Source organism: Pimephales promelas, chromosome 9 (assembly GCF_988280905.1).
Source record: "Pimephales promelas chromosome 9, fPimPro1.hap1.1, whole genome shotgun sequence".
Classification (NCBI taxonomy): domain Eukaryota; kingdom Metazoa; phylum Chordata; class Actinopteri; order Cypriniformes; family Leuciscidae; genus Pimephales; species Pimephales promelas.
In genome coordinates this window covers 3,613,954-3,627,825 of record NC_142777.1, presented here as the reverse complement: position 1 = coordinate 3,627,825, position 13,872 = coordinate 3,613,954, and the positions used below count along the sequence as shown (strand labels likewise).

The 13,872-nt window shown below is 39.5% G+C and overlaps 1 pseudogene; it reads left to right on the top strand.

The window, feature by feature from the left end:
* Nucleotides 1-1,589: 1,589 nt before the first annotated feature.
* LOC148977469 (uncharacterized) overlaps nt 1,590-13,872 on the top strand; it is a 158,923-nt pseudogene continuing 146,640 nt past the window's right edge.

Sequence of the window (13,872 nt, the reverse complement as noted above, 5' to 3'; positions counted from 1 at the left end):
TTGTTTTATTTACAATCACTGAGAAATGTTCTATTATTTAAAATGCAAAAAAAACAAAAAAAAAACATTTATTATTTTCAAAGTGAAAAGGATTCTTTTGCCTGGATCCACGCCGAAGAAAATGTCTAAATGTCACATTTTTAATGAAGCAGCCTAATGAATAAAATGTCTATTTTCTTGGGCGTCCCCCAGCTCCTCGTTTAAGCAAAAGGTACGCCAAAACAACATATTATATCGACGTTAAACCACGTTAACGGTGTTAACCATAACCTTTTAAATACTCGACCTAGTTCCGTCAGCAACGGGAAGAAACTCCTGTAACTTCAGTGCCCAACCCGTATCACGACAAGACGTGAAATAATCACTTCGGTCCACTTTGGAAAATGTGTAGATGTCACGGTTTAGTTTAAACTCAAAACCATAAATAGGGCTATGCTGCCCTCTTGTGTCATATTTATATTTCTATATTTATTTTTCCAACAAATAAAACCAAACCGTCAATAAAAATTCATTCAATACACCTTTGAATTCAACTGACTCAGTGGCTCAATTGATAAAGCGTTGGGCTTTAATCAAGAAGACCTGAGTTCAATTCCCATTCTTGCTTATGTTCAATTGTTGTGATTATATCAAACAAAGTGGCCAAAACAACATTTCTTCAACCCGGTATCACGACAAGACACACGTTGGTCCACTTTTGAAAACGTGTAGATGTCACGGTTTAAACCCCCTCAAACGTGAAACTTACACTTAAACTGAATCTTACCATCACGACCTATTGGTTTCCATTAAACCGAGAAAAATGGAATTTTGTTTTATTTACGATCACTGAGAAATGGTCTATGATTTAAAATGCAAAAAAAAACAAAAACAAAAAAAAACCATTTATTATTTTCAAGGTGAAAAGGATTCTTTTGCCTGGATCCACGCCGAAGAAAACGTCTAAATGTCACATTTTTAATGAAGCAGCCTAATGAGTAAAATGTCTATTTTTTTTGGGCGTCCCCCAGCTCCTCGTTTAAGCAAAAGGTTCGCTAAAACAATGTATTACATCGACGTTAAACCACGTTAACGGTGTTAACCATAACCTTTTAAATACTCGACCTAGTTCCGTTGCGGGAAGAAACTCCTGTAACTTCAGTGCCCAACCCGTATCAGACAAGACGTGAAATAATCATGTTGGTCCACTTTGGAAAATGTGTAGATGTCACGGTTTAGTTTAAACTCAAAACCATAAATAGGGCTATACCGCCCTCTTGTGTCAAATTATATTTCTATATTTATTTTTCCAACAAATAAAACCAAACCTGCAATAAAACCCCATCCAATTCACCCTTGAACTCAGCAGATTCAGTGGCTCAGTTGATAACGCGTTGGGCTTTAATCAAGAAGACCTGAGTTCAATTCCCATTCTTGCTTACGTTCAATTGTTGTGATTATATCAAACAAAGTGGCCAAAACAACATTTCTTCAACCCGGGGTGTATTCCAGAAAGCAAGGTTAACTTACCGTCAGATAAACCTTGATCTCTTGGTTGATTAACCCTAAACTTGCTTACTCTGGGTATGTCGGTTCCAAAACACCTGTGAGGAGTTAGTTTAATCAACCTCCTATTGGTAACCCAGAGTTAATGCGCGTGCACGGCGAGTTCATAAAGACATTTTCAATGGATCGCAGATTTCAGGAGTCACCATGGAAACCAAGGGACAAAAAACCGAGCTACATACTTTGTTGAAACTGAGTTGGAGGTTTTAATGCTTGCTTATGAAGACTACAAGCCCATTATAACTAAAAAAAAAAACAAAAAACAAAACAATATTGCTGCATCAGCAAAAGAAAGAGAGTTGGCTTGGCAAAAAATAACGGACAGAGTAAATGCATGAGTTTTATAAATTATATTTTTAAAAAAATTATAAATGGGATATTTCCCCCTGTCATTAGGCAAAAATTATCTGGGGCATTTAAAAATAGACAAGTAGCCTATTTACTTGTTGGCCTCCATACATTTCTTAATATTACAGTAGTAATGCACATAATTGGCTAGTTATATGTTAGGTTCTTATAAGGTGAAACGTTAATCCTTCTGGAACCAGAAGAAGTGTGAACCAAGTCAAAATGAAACAAAAACATTCCCCAGCATGGTAATATTTTCTAAACTTACTAAACTAGTTACTGATGCCATGTAATTTAGTATCTAATGTAATTTAGTTTTCTAATAGAAAGAAGGCTGAGGCCTGTAAAACAGGTGTGGTCCCCCTCCACCTCCCCTCACCCCAGCCGAGGAGCTGGCACTGTCCCTGAATAAAGGGCGACCTGTGGGCGATGGGGTACCAGGGGGCAGTTCATTAGACTTATTATTGCCTTATTTTCACTGAAGGATGACGATGAAGAGACCACTTCAGCTGTGACAGAAACACAAAATGTGGAGAGGCCCATAGAGGTATGATGAATACAGAATCCAGAGTTTTGAGAAGATTGGGGATACTTAATTTTTCGCCCAAAAAAAAAACCGTAAGGGGTAACACTGTCGTTTTTTTTACGGGTCGAAATTTTGATTTTCGATATCTCAGCTCTGGAAGGGTCTAGAGCCTCCATTTTTGCACTCAGGTTTAAGTCTCATGGCCCTCTATCAGAATCCAGAGTTTTGAGAAGATTGGAGAAACTTCATTTTTCGCCCGAAAAAAAAAAAACGAAAGGGGTACCACTGTCGTTTTTTTTTTTCGGGTCGAAATTTTGAGTTTCGATATCTCAGCTCTGGAAGGGTCTAGAGCCTCCATTGTTGCACTCAGGTCTAAGTCTCATGGCCCTCTATCAGAATCCAGAGTTTTGAGAAGATTAGGGATACTTAATTTTTCACCCAAAAAAAAAAACGAAAGGGGTACCACTGTCGTTTTTTTTTCTGGTCGAAATTTCAATTTTCGATATCTCAGCTCTGGAAGGGTGTAGAGCCTCCATTGTTGCACTCAGGTCTAAGTCTCATGGCCCTCTATCAGAATCCAGAGTTTTGAGAAGATTGGGGATACTTAATTTTTCGCCCAAAAAAAAAAAATACGTAAGGGGTAACACTGTCGTTTTTTTTTCTGGTCGAAATTTTGATTTTCGATATCTCAGCTCTGGAAGGGTCTAGAGCCTCCATTGTTGTAATCAGGTCTAAGTCTCATGGCCCTCTATCAGAATCCAGAGTTTTGAGAAGATTGGGGATACTTAATTTTTCGCCCAAAAAAAAACGTAAGGGGTAACACTGTCGTTTTTTTTTCTGGTCGAAATTTTGATTTTCGATATCTCAGCTCTGGAAGGGTCTAGAGCCTCCATTGTTGCACTCAGGTCTAAGTCTCATGGCCCTCTATCAGAATCCAGAGTTTTGAGAAGATTAGGGAAACTTAATTTTTCACCCAAAAAAAAAAAAAAAACGTAAGGGGTAACACTGTCGTTTTTTTTTTCTGGTCGAAATTTTGAGTTTCGATATCTCAGCTCTGGAAGGGTCTAGAGCCTCCATTGTTGCACTCAGGTCTAAGTCTCATGGCCCTCCATCAGAATCCAGAGTTTTGAGAAGATTGGGGATACTTAATTTTTCGCCCAAAAAAAAAAAAAAAATGTAAGGGGTAACACTGTCGTTTTTTTTTTCTGGTCGAAATTTTGATTTTCGATATCTCAGCTCTGGAAGGGTCTAGAGCCTCCATTGTTGCACTCAGGTCTAAGTCTCATGGCCCTCTATCAGAATCCAGAGTTTTGAGAAGATTGGGGATACTTAATTTTTCGGCCAAAAAAAAAACGTAAGGGGTAACACTGTCGTTTTTTTTTCTGGTCGAAATTTTGATTTTCGATATCTCAGCTCTGGAAGGGTCTAGAGCCTCCATTTTTGCACTCAGGTCTAAGTCTCATGGCCCTCTATCAGAATCCAGAGTTTTGAGAAGATTGGGGATACTTAATTTTTCGCCCAAAAAAAACGTAAGGGGTAACACTGTCGTTTTTTTTTCTGGTCGAAATTTTGAGTTTCGATATCTCAGCTCTGGAAGGGTCTAGAGCCTCCATTGTTTTACTCGGGTCTAAGTCTCATGGCCCTCTATCAGAATCCAGAGTTTTGAGAAGATTGGGAATACTTAATTTTTCGCCCAAAAAAAAAAAAAACGTAAGGGGTAACACTGTTGTTGTTTTTTTTCTGGTCGAAATTTTGAGTTTCGATATCTCAGCTCTGGAAGGATCTAGAGCCTCCATTGTTGCACTCAGGTCTAAGTCTCATGGCCCTCTATCAGAATCCAAAATTTTGAGAAGATTAGGGAAACTTAATTTTTCACCCAAAAAAAAAACGTAAGGGGTAACACTGTTGTTTTTTTTTCTGGTCGAAATGTCAATTTTCGATATCTCAGCTCTGGAAGGGTCTAGAGCCTCCATTGTTGCACTCAGGTCTAAGTCTCATGGCCCTCTATCAGAATCCAGAGTTTTGAGAAGATTGGGGATACTTAATTTTTCGCCCAAAAAAAAAAAACGTAAGGGGTAACACTGTCGTTTTTTTTTTCTGGTCGAAATTTTGATTTTTTGATATCTCAGCTCTGGAAGGGTCTAGAGCCTCCATTGTTGCACTCAGGTCTAAGTCTCATTGCCCTCTATCAGAATCCAGAGTTTTGAGAAGATTGGGTATACTTAATTTTTCGCCCAAAAAAAACGTAAGGGGTAACACTGTCGTTTTTTTTTCTGGTCGAAATTTAGATTTTTTGATATCTCAGCTCTGGAAGGGTCTAGAGCCTCCATTGTTGCACTCAGGTCTAAGTCTCATGGCCCTCTATCAGAATCCAGAGTTTTGAGAAGATTGGGGATACTTAATTTTTCGCCCAAAAAAAACGTAAGGGGTAACACTGTCGTTTTTTTTTTCTGGTCGAAATTTTGAGTTTCGATATCTCAGCTCTGGAAGGGTCTAGAGCCTCCATTGTTTTACTCGGGTCTAAGTCTCATGGCCCTCTATCAGAATCCAGAGTTTTGAGAAGATTGGGAATACTTAATTTTTCGCCCAAAAAAAAAAAAACGTAAGGGGTAACACTGTTGTTGTTTTTTTTCTGGTCGAAATTTTGAGTTTCGATATCTCAGCTCTGGAAGGATCTAGAGCCTCCATTGTTGCACTCAGGTCTAAGTCTCATGGCCCTCTATCAGAATCCAGAGTTTTGAGAAGATTAGGGAAACTTAATTTTTCACCCAAAAAAAAAACGTAAGGGGTAACACTGTTGTTTTTTTTTCTGGTCGAAATGTCAATTTTCGATATCTCAGCTCTGGAAGGGTCTAGAGCCTCCATTGTTGCACTCAGGTCTAAGTCTCATGGCCCTCTATCAGAATCCAGAGTTTTGAGAAGATTGGGGATACTTAATTTTTCGCCCAAAAAAAAAAAACGTAAGGGGTAACACTGTCGTTTTTTTTTCTGGTCGAAATTTTGATTTTTTGATATCTCAGCTCTGGAAGGGTCTAGAGCCTCCATTGTTGCACTCAGGTCTAAGTCTCATTGCCCTCTATCAGAATCCAGAGTTTTGAGAAGATTGGGTATACTTAATTTTTCGCCCAAAAAAAAAACGTAAGGGGTAACACTGTCGTTTTTTTTTCTGGTCGAAATTTTGAGTTTCGATATCTCAGCTCTGGAAGGGTCTAGAGCCTCCATTGTTACACTCAGGTCTAAGTCTCATGGCCCTCTATCAGAATCCAGAGTTTTGAGAAGATTGGGGATACTTAATTTTTCGCCCCCCAAAAAAAACGTAAGGGGTAACACTGTCGGGTTTTTTTTCTGGTCGAAATTTTGATTTTCGATATCTCAGCTCTGGAAGGGTCTAGAGCCTCCATTGTTGCACTCAGGTCTAAGTCTCATGGCCCTCTATCAGAATCAAGAGTTTTGAGAAGATTGGGGATACTTAATTTTCCGCCCCCCCAAAAAAACGTAAGGGGTAACACTGTTGTTGTTTTTTTTTTCTGGTCGAAATTTTGAGTTTCGATATCTCAGCTCTGGAAGGGTCTAGAGCCTCCATTGTTGCACTCAGGTCTAAGTCTCATGGCCCTCTATCAGAATCCAGAGTTTTGAGAAGATTGGGGATACTTAAATTTTTGCCCCCCCAAAAAAACGTAAGGGGTAACACTGTTGTTGTTGTTTTTTTCTGGTCGAAATTTTGAGTTTCTATATCTCAGCTCTGGAAGGGTCTAGAGCCTCCATTGTTGCACTCAGGTCTAAGTGTCATGGCCCTCTATCAGAATCCAGAGTTTTGAGAAGATTAGGGATACTTAATTTTTCAACCAAAAAAAAAAAAAACGTAAGGGGTAACACTGTCGTTTTTTTTTCTGGTCGAAATTTTGAGTTTCGATATCTCAGCTCTGGAAGGGTCTAGAGCCTCCATTGTTGCACTCGGGTCTAAGTCTCATGGCCCTCTATCAGAATCCAGAGTTTTTAAAAAGATGGGGAATACTTAATTTTTCGCCCCAAAAAAAAAAACGTAAGGGGTAACACTGTCGTTTTTTTTTCTGGTCGAAATTTTGATTTTCGATATCTCAACCCTGGAAGGGTCTAGAAAATCCATTGTTGCACTCAGGTCTAAGTCTCATGGCCCTCTATCAGAATCCAGAGTTTTGAGAAGATTAGGGAAACTTAATTTTTCACCCAAAAAAAACGTAAGGGGTAACACTGTCGTTTTATTTTCTGGTCGAAATGTCAATTTTCGATATCTCAACCCTGGAAGGGTCTAGAGCCTCCATTGTTGCACTCAGGTCTAAGTCTCATGGCCCTCTATCAGAATCCAGAGTTTTGAGAAGATTGGGTATACTTAATTTTTCACCCCAAAAAAAAAACGTAAGGGGTAACACTGTCGTTTTTTTTTCTGGTCGAAATTTTGATTTTCGATATCTCAGCTCTGGAAGGGTCTAGAGCCTCCATTGTTGCACTCAGGTCTAAGTCTCATGGCCCTCTATCAGAATCCAGAGTTTTGAGAAGATTGGGGATACTTAATTTTTCGCCCCAAAAAAAAACGTAAGGGGTAACACTGTCGTTTTTTTTTCTGGTCGAAATTTTGATTTTCGATATCTCAGCTCTGGAAGGGTCTAGAAAATCCATTGTTGCACTCAGGTCTAAGTCTCATGGCCCTCTATCAGAATCCAGAGTTTTGAGAAGATTGGGTATACTTAATTTTTCACCCAAAAAAAAAAACGTAAGGGGTAACACTGTCGTTTTTTTTTCTGGTCGAAATTTTGATTTTCGATATCTCAGCTCTGGAAGGGTCTAGAGCCTCCATTGTTGCACTCAGATCTAAGTCTCATGGCCCTCTATCAGAATCAATAGTTTTGAGAAGATCGGGGATACTTAATTTTTCACCCAAAAAAAAAAACGTAAGGGGTAACACTGTCGTTTTTTTTTTCTGGTCGAAATTTTGATTTTCGATATCTCAGCTCTGGAAGGGTCTAGAGCCTCCATTGTTGCACTCAGGTCTAAGTCTCATGGCCCTCTATCAGAATCTAGAGTTTTGAGAAGATTGGGGATACTTAATTTTTCGCCCCAAAAAAAAAATGTAAGGGGTAACACTGTTGTTTTTTTTTCTGGTCGAAATTTTGAGTTTCGATATCTCAGCTCTGGAAGGGTCTAGAGCCTCCATTTTTGCACTCAGGTCTAAGTCTCATGGCCCTCTATCAGAATCCAGAGTTTTGAGAAGATTGGGGATACTTAATTTTTCGCCCCCCCCAAAAAAACGTAAGGGGTAACACTGTCGTTTTTTTTTCTGGTCGAACTTTTGATTTTCGATATCTCAGCTCTGGAAGGGTCTAGAGCCTCCATTGTTGCACTCAGGTCTAAGTCTCATGGCCCTCTATCAGAATCCAGAGTTTTGAGAAGATTGGGGATACTTAATTTTTCGCCCAAAAAAAAAAAAACGTAAGGGGTAACACTGTCGTTTTTTTTTCTGGTCGAAATTTTGATTTTCGATATCTCAGCTCTGGAAGGGTCTAGAGCCTCCATTGTTGCACTCAGGTCTAAGTCTCATGGCCCTCTATCAGAATCCAGAGTTTTGAGAAGATTGGGGATACTTAATTTTTCGCCCCAAAAAAAAAACGTAAGGGGTAAAAATGTCTTTTTTTTTTCTGGTCGAAATTTTGATTTTCGATATCTCAGCTCTGGAAGGGTCTAGAGCCTCCATTGTTGCACTCAGGTCTAAGTCTCATGGCCCTCTATCAGAATCTAGAGTTTTGAGAAGATTGGGGATACTTAATTTTTCGCCCAAAAAAAAAAAATGTAAGTGGTAACACTGTTGTTTTTTTTTCTGGTCGAAATTTTGAGTTTCGATATCTCAGCTCTGGAAGGGTCTAGAGCCTCCATTGTTGCACTCAGGTCTAAGTCTCATGGCCCTCTATCAGAATCTAGAGCTTTGAGAAGATTGGGGATACTTAATTTTTCGCCCAAAAAAAAAAAATGTAAGGGGTAACACTGTTGTTTTTTTTTCTGGTCGAAATTTTGAGTTTCGATATCTCAGCTCTGGAAGGGTCTAGAGCCTCCATTGTTGCACTCAGGTCTAAGTCTCATGGCCCTCTATCAAAATCCAGAGTTTTGAGAAGATTGGGGATACTTAATTTTTCACCCAAAAAAAAACAAAACGTAAGGGGTAACACTGTCGTTTTTTTTTTCGGGTCGAAATTTTGAGTTTCGATATCTCAGCTCTGGAAGGGTCTAGAGCCTCCATTGTTGCACTCAGGTCTAAGTCTCATGGCCCTCTATCAGAATCCAGAGTTTTGAGAAGATTGGGGATACTTAATTTTTCGCCCCAAAAAAAAACGTAAGGGGTAACACTGTCGTTTTTTTTCTGGTCGAAATTTTGATTTTCGATATCTCAGCTCTGGAAGGGTCTAGAGCCTCCATTGTTGCACTCAGGTCTAAGTCTCATGGCCCTCTATCAGAATCAAGAGTTTTGAGAAGATTGGGGATACTTAATTTTTCGCCCAAAAAAAAAAACGTAAGGGGTAACACTGTCGTTTTTTTTTCTGGTCGAAATTTTGATTTTCGATATCTCAGCTCTGGAAGGGTCTAGAAAATCCATTGTTGCACTCAGGTCTAAGTCTCATGGCCCTCTATCAGAATCCAGAGTTTTGAGAAGATTAGGGATACTTAATTTTTCGCCCCAAAAAAAAAAAACGTAAGGGGTAACACTGTCGTTTTTTTTTCTGGTCGAAATTTTGATTTTCGATATCTCAGCTCTGGAAGGGTCTAGAGCCTCCATTGTTGCACTCAGATCTAAGTCTCATGGCCCTCTATCAGAATCAATAGTTTTGAGAAGATCGGGGATACTTAATTTTTCACCCAAAAAAAAAACGTAAGGGGTAACACTGTCGTTTTTTTTTTCTGGTCGAAATTTTGATTTTCGATATCTCAGCTCTGGAAGGGTCTAGAGCCTCCATTGTTGCACTCAGGTCTAAGTCTCATGGCCCTCAATCAGAATCTAGAGTTTTGAGAAGATTGGGGATACTTAATTTTTCGCCCAAAAAAAAAATGTAAGGGGTAACACTGTTGTTTTTTTTTCTGGTCGAAATTTTGAGTTTCGATATCTCAGCTCTGGAAGGGTCTAGAGCCTCCATTTTTGCACTCAGGTCTAAGTCTCATGGCCCTCTATCAGAATCCAGAGTTTTGAGAAGATTGGGGATACTTAATTTTTCGCCCCCCCCCAAAAAAACGTAAGGGGTAACACTGTCGTTTTTTTTTCTGGTCGAACTTTTGATTTTCGATATCTCAGCTCTGGAAGGGTCTAGAGCCTCCATTGTTGCACTCAGGTCTAAATCTCATGGCCCTCTATCAGAATCCAGAGTTTTGAGAAGATTGGGGATACTTAATTTTTCGCCCAAAAAAAAAAAACGTAAGGGGTAACACTGTCGTTTTTTTTTCTGGTCGAAATTTTGATTTTCGATATCTCAGCTCTGGAAGGGTCTAGAGCCTCCATTGTTGCACTCAGGTCTAAGTCTCATGGCCCTCTATCAGAATCCAGAGTTTTGAGAAGATTGGGGATACTTAATTTTTCGCCCCAAAAAAAAAACGTAAGGGGTAACAATGTCGTTTTTTTTTCTGGTCGAAATTTTGATTTTCGATATCTCAGCTCTGGAAGGGTCTAGAGCCTCCATTGTTGCACTCAGGTCTAAGTCTCATGGCCCTCTATCAGAATCTAGAGTTTTGAGAAGATTGGGGATACTTAATTTTTCGCCCAAAAAAAAAAAATGTAAGGGGTAACACTGTTGTTTTTTTTTCTGGTCGAAATTTTGAGTTTCGATATCTCAGCTCTGGAAGGGTCTAGAGCCTCCATTGTTGCACTCAGGTCTAAGTCTCATGGCCCTCTATCAGAATCTAGAGTTTTGAGAAGATTGGGGATACTTAATTTTTCGCCCAAAAAAAAAAATGTAAGGGGTAACACTGTTGTTTTTTTTTCTGGTCGAAATTTTGAGTTTCGATATCTCAGCTCTGGAAGGGTCTAGAGCCTCCATTGTTGCACTCAGGTCTAAGTCTCATGGCCCTCTATCAAAATCCAGAGTTTTGAGAAGATTGGGGATACTTAATTTTTCGCCCAAAAAAAAAACGTAAGGGGTAACACTGTCGTTTTTTTTCTGGTCGAAATTTTGATTTTCGATATCTCAGCTCTGGAAGGGTCTAGAGCCTCCATTGTTGCACTCAGGTCTAAGTCTCATGGCCCTCTATCAAAATCCAGAGTTTTGAGAAGATTGGGAATACTTAATTTTTCGCCCAAAAAAAAAACGTAAGGGGTAACACTGTTGTTTTTTTTTCTGGTCGAAATTTTGAGTTTCGATATCTCAGCTCTGGAAGGGTCTAGAGCCTCCATTGTTGCACTCAGGTCTAAGTCTCATGGCCCTCTATCAGAATCAATAGTTTTGAGAAGATTGGGGATACTTAATTTTTCGCCCAAAAAAAAAAACGTAAGGGGTAACACTGTCGTTTTTTTTCTGGTCGAAATTTTGATTTTCGATATCTCAGCTCTGGAAGGGTCTAGAGCCTCCATTGTTGCACTCAGGTCTAAGTCTCATGGCCCTCTATCAGAATCCAGAGTTTTGAGAAGATTAGGGAAACTTATTTTTTCACCCAAAAAAAAAAAAACGTAAGGGGTAACACTGTCGTTTTTTTTTCTGGTCGAAATTTTGATTTTCGATATCTCAGTTCTGGAAGGGTCTAGAGCCTCCATTGTTGCACTCAGGTCTAAGTCTCATGGCCCTCTATCAGAATCCAGAGTTTTGAGAAGATTGGGGATACTTAATTTTTCGCCCCAAAAAAAAAAAACGTAAGGGGTAACACTGTCGTTTTTTTTTCTGGTCGAAATTTTGATTTTCGATATCTCAGCTCTGGAAGGGTCTAGAGCCTCCATTGTTGCACTCAGGTCTAAGTCTCATGGCCCTCTATCAGAATCCAGAGTTTTGAGAAGATTAGGGAAACTTATTTTTTCACCAAAAAAAAAAAAACGTAAGGGGTAACACTGTCGTTTTTTTTTCTGGTCGAAATTTCAATTTTCGATATCTCAGCTCTGGAAGGGTCTAGAGCCTCCATTGTTGCACTCAGGTCTAAGTCTCATGGCCCTCTATCAGAATCCAGAGTTTTGAGAAGATTGGGGATACTTAATTTTTCGCCCAAAAAAAAAAAAAACGTAAGAGGTAACACTGTCGTTTTTTTTTTCTGGTCGAACTTTTGATTTTCGATATCTCAGCTCTGGAAGGGTCTAGAGCCTCCATGGTTGCACTCAGGTCTAAGTCTCATGGCCCTCTATCAGAATCCAGAGTTTTGAGAAGATTGGGGATACTTAATTTTTCGCCCAAAAAAATAAAACGTAAGGGGTAGCACTGTCGTTTTTTTTTCTGATCGAAATTTTGAGTTTCGATATCTCAGCTCTGGAAGGGTCTAGAGCCTCCATTGTTGCACTCAGGTCTAAGTCTCATGGCCCTCTATCAAAATCCAGAGTTTTGAGAAGATTGGGAATACTTAATTTTTCGCCCCAAAAAAAAAACGTAAGGGGTAACACTGTTGTTTTTTTTTCTGGTCGAAATTTTGAGTTTCGATATCTCAGCTCTGGAAGTGTCTAGAGCCTCCATTGTTGCACTCAGGTCTAAGTCTCATGGCCCTCTATCAGAATCCAGAGTTTTGAGAAGATTGGGAATACTTAATTTTTCGCCCAAAAAAAAAAAACGTAAGGGGTAACACTGTCGTTTTTTTTTTCTGGTTGAAATTTTGATTTTCGATATCTCAGCTCTGGAAGGGTCTAGAGCCTCCATTGTTGCACTCAGGTCTAAGTCTCATGGCCCTCTATCAGAATCCAGAGTTTTGAGAAGATTGGGGAAACTTAATTTTTCGCCCAAAAAAAAAAAACGTAAGGGGTAACACTGTCGTTTTTTTTTCTGGTCGAAATTTTGATTTTCGATATCTCAGCTCTGGAAGGGTCTAGAGCCTCCATTGTTACACTCAGGTCTAAGTCTCATGACCCTCTATCAGAATCAAGAGTTTTGAGAAGATTGGGGATACTTAATTTTTCGCCCCCCAAAAAAAACGTAAGGGGTAACACTGTCGGGTTTTTTTTCTGGTCGAAATTTTGATTTTCGATATCTCAGCTCTGGAAGGGTCTAGAGCCTCCATTGTTGCACTCAGGTCTAAGTCTCATGGCCCTCTATCAGAATCAAGAGTTTTGAGAAGATTGGGGATACTTAATTTTCCGCCCCCCAAAAAAAACGTAAGGGGTAACACTGTCGTTTTTTTTTCTGGTCGAAATTTTGAGTTTCGATATCTCAGCTCTGGAAGGGTCTAGAGCCTCCATTGTTGCACTCAGGTCTAAGTCTCATGGCCCTCTATCAGAATCCAGAGTTTTGAGAAGATTGGGGATACTTAATTTTTTGCCCCCCCAAAAAAACGTAAGGGGTAACACTGTTGTTGTTGTTTTTTTCTGGTCGAAATTTTGAGTTTCTATATCTCAGCTCTGGAAGGGTCTAGAGCCTCCATTGTTGCACTCAGGTCTAAGTGTCATGGCCCTCTATCAGAATCCAGAGTTTTGAGAAGATTAGGGATACTTAATTTTTCAACCAAAAAAAAAAAAAACGTAAGGGGTAACACTGTCGTTTTTTTTTCTGGTCGAAATTTTGAGTTTCGATATCTCAGCTCTGGAAGGGTCTAGAGCCTCCATTGTTGCACTCGGGTCTAAGTCTCATGGCCCTCTATCAGAATCCAGAGTTTTTAAAAAGATGGGGAATACTTAATTTTTCGCCCAAAAAAAAAAAAAACGTAAGGGGTAACACTGTTGTTGTTTTTTTCTGGTCGAAATTTTGAGTTTCGATATCTCAGCTCTGGAAGGGTCTAGAGCCTCCATTGTTGCACTCAGGTCTAAGTCTCATGGCCCTCTATCAGAATCCAGAGTTTTGAGAAGATTAGGGAAACTTAATTTTTCACCCAAAAAAAACGTAAGGGGTAACACTGTCGTTTTATTTTCTGGTCCAAATGTCAATTTTCGATATCTCAACCCTGGAAGGGTCTAGAGCCTCCATTGTTGCACTCAGGTCTAAGTCTCATGGCCCTCTATCAGAATCCAGAGTTTTGAGAAGATTGGGGATACTTAATTTTTCACCCCAAAAAAAAAAACGTAAGGGGTAACACTGTCGTTTTTTTTTCTGGTCGAAATTTTGATTTTCGATATCTCAGCTCTGGAAGGGTCTAGAGCCTCCATTGTTGCACTCAGGTCTAAGTCTCATGGCCCTCTATCAGAATCCAGAGTTTTGAGAAGATTGGGGATACTTATTTTTTCGCCCCAAAAAAAAAACGTAAGGGGTAACACTGTCGTTTTTTTTCTGGTCGAAATTTTGAGTTTCGATATCTCAGCTCTGGAAGTGTCTAGAGCCTCCATT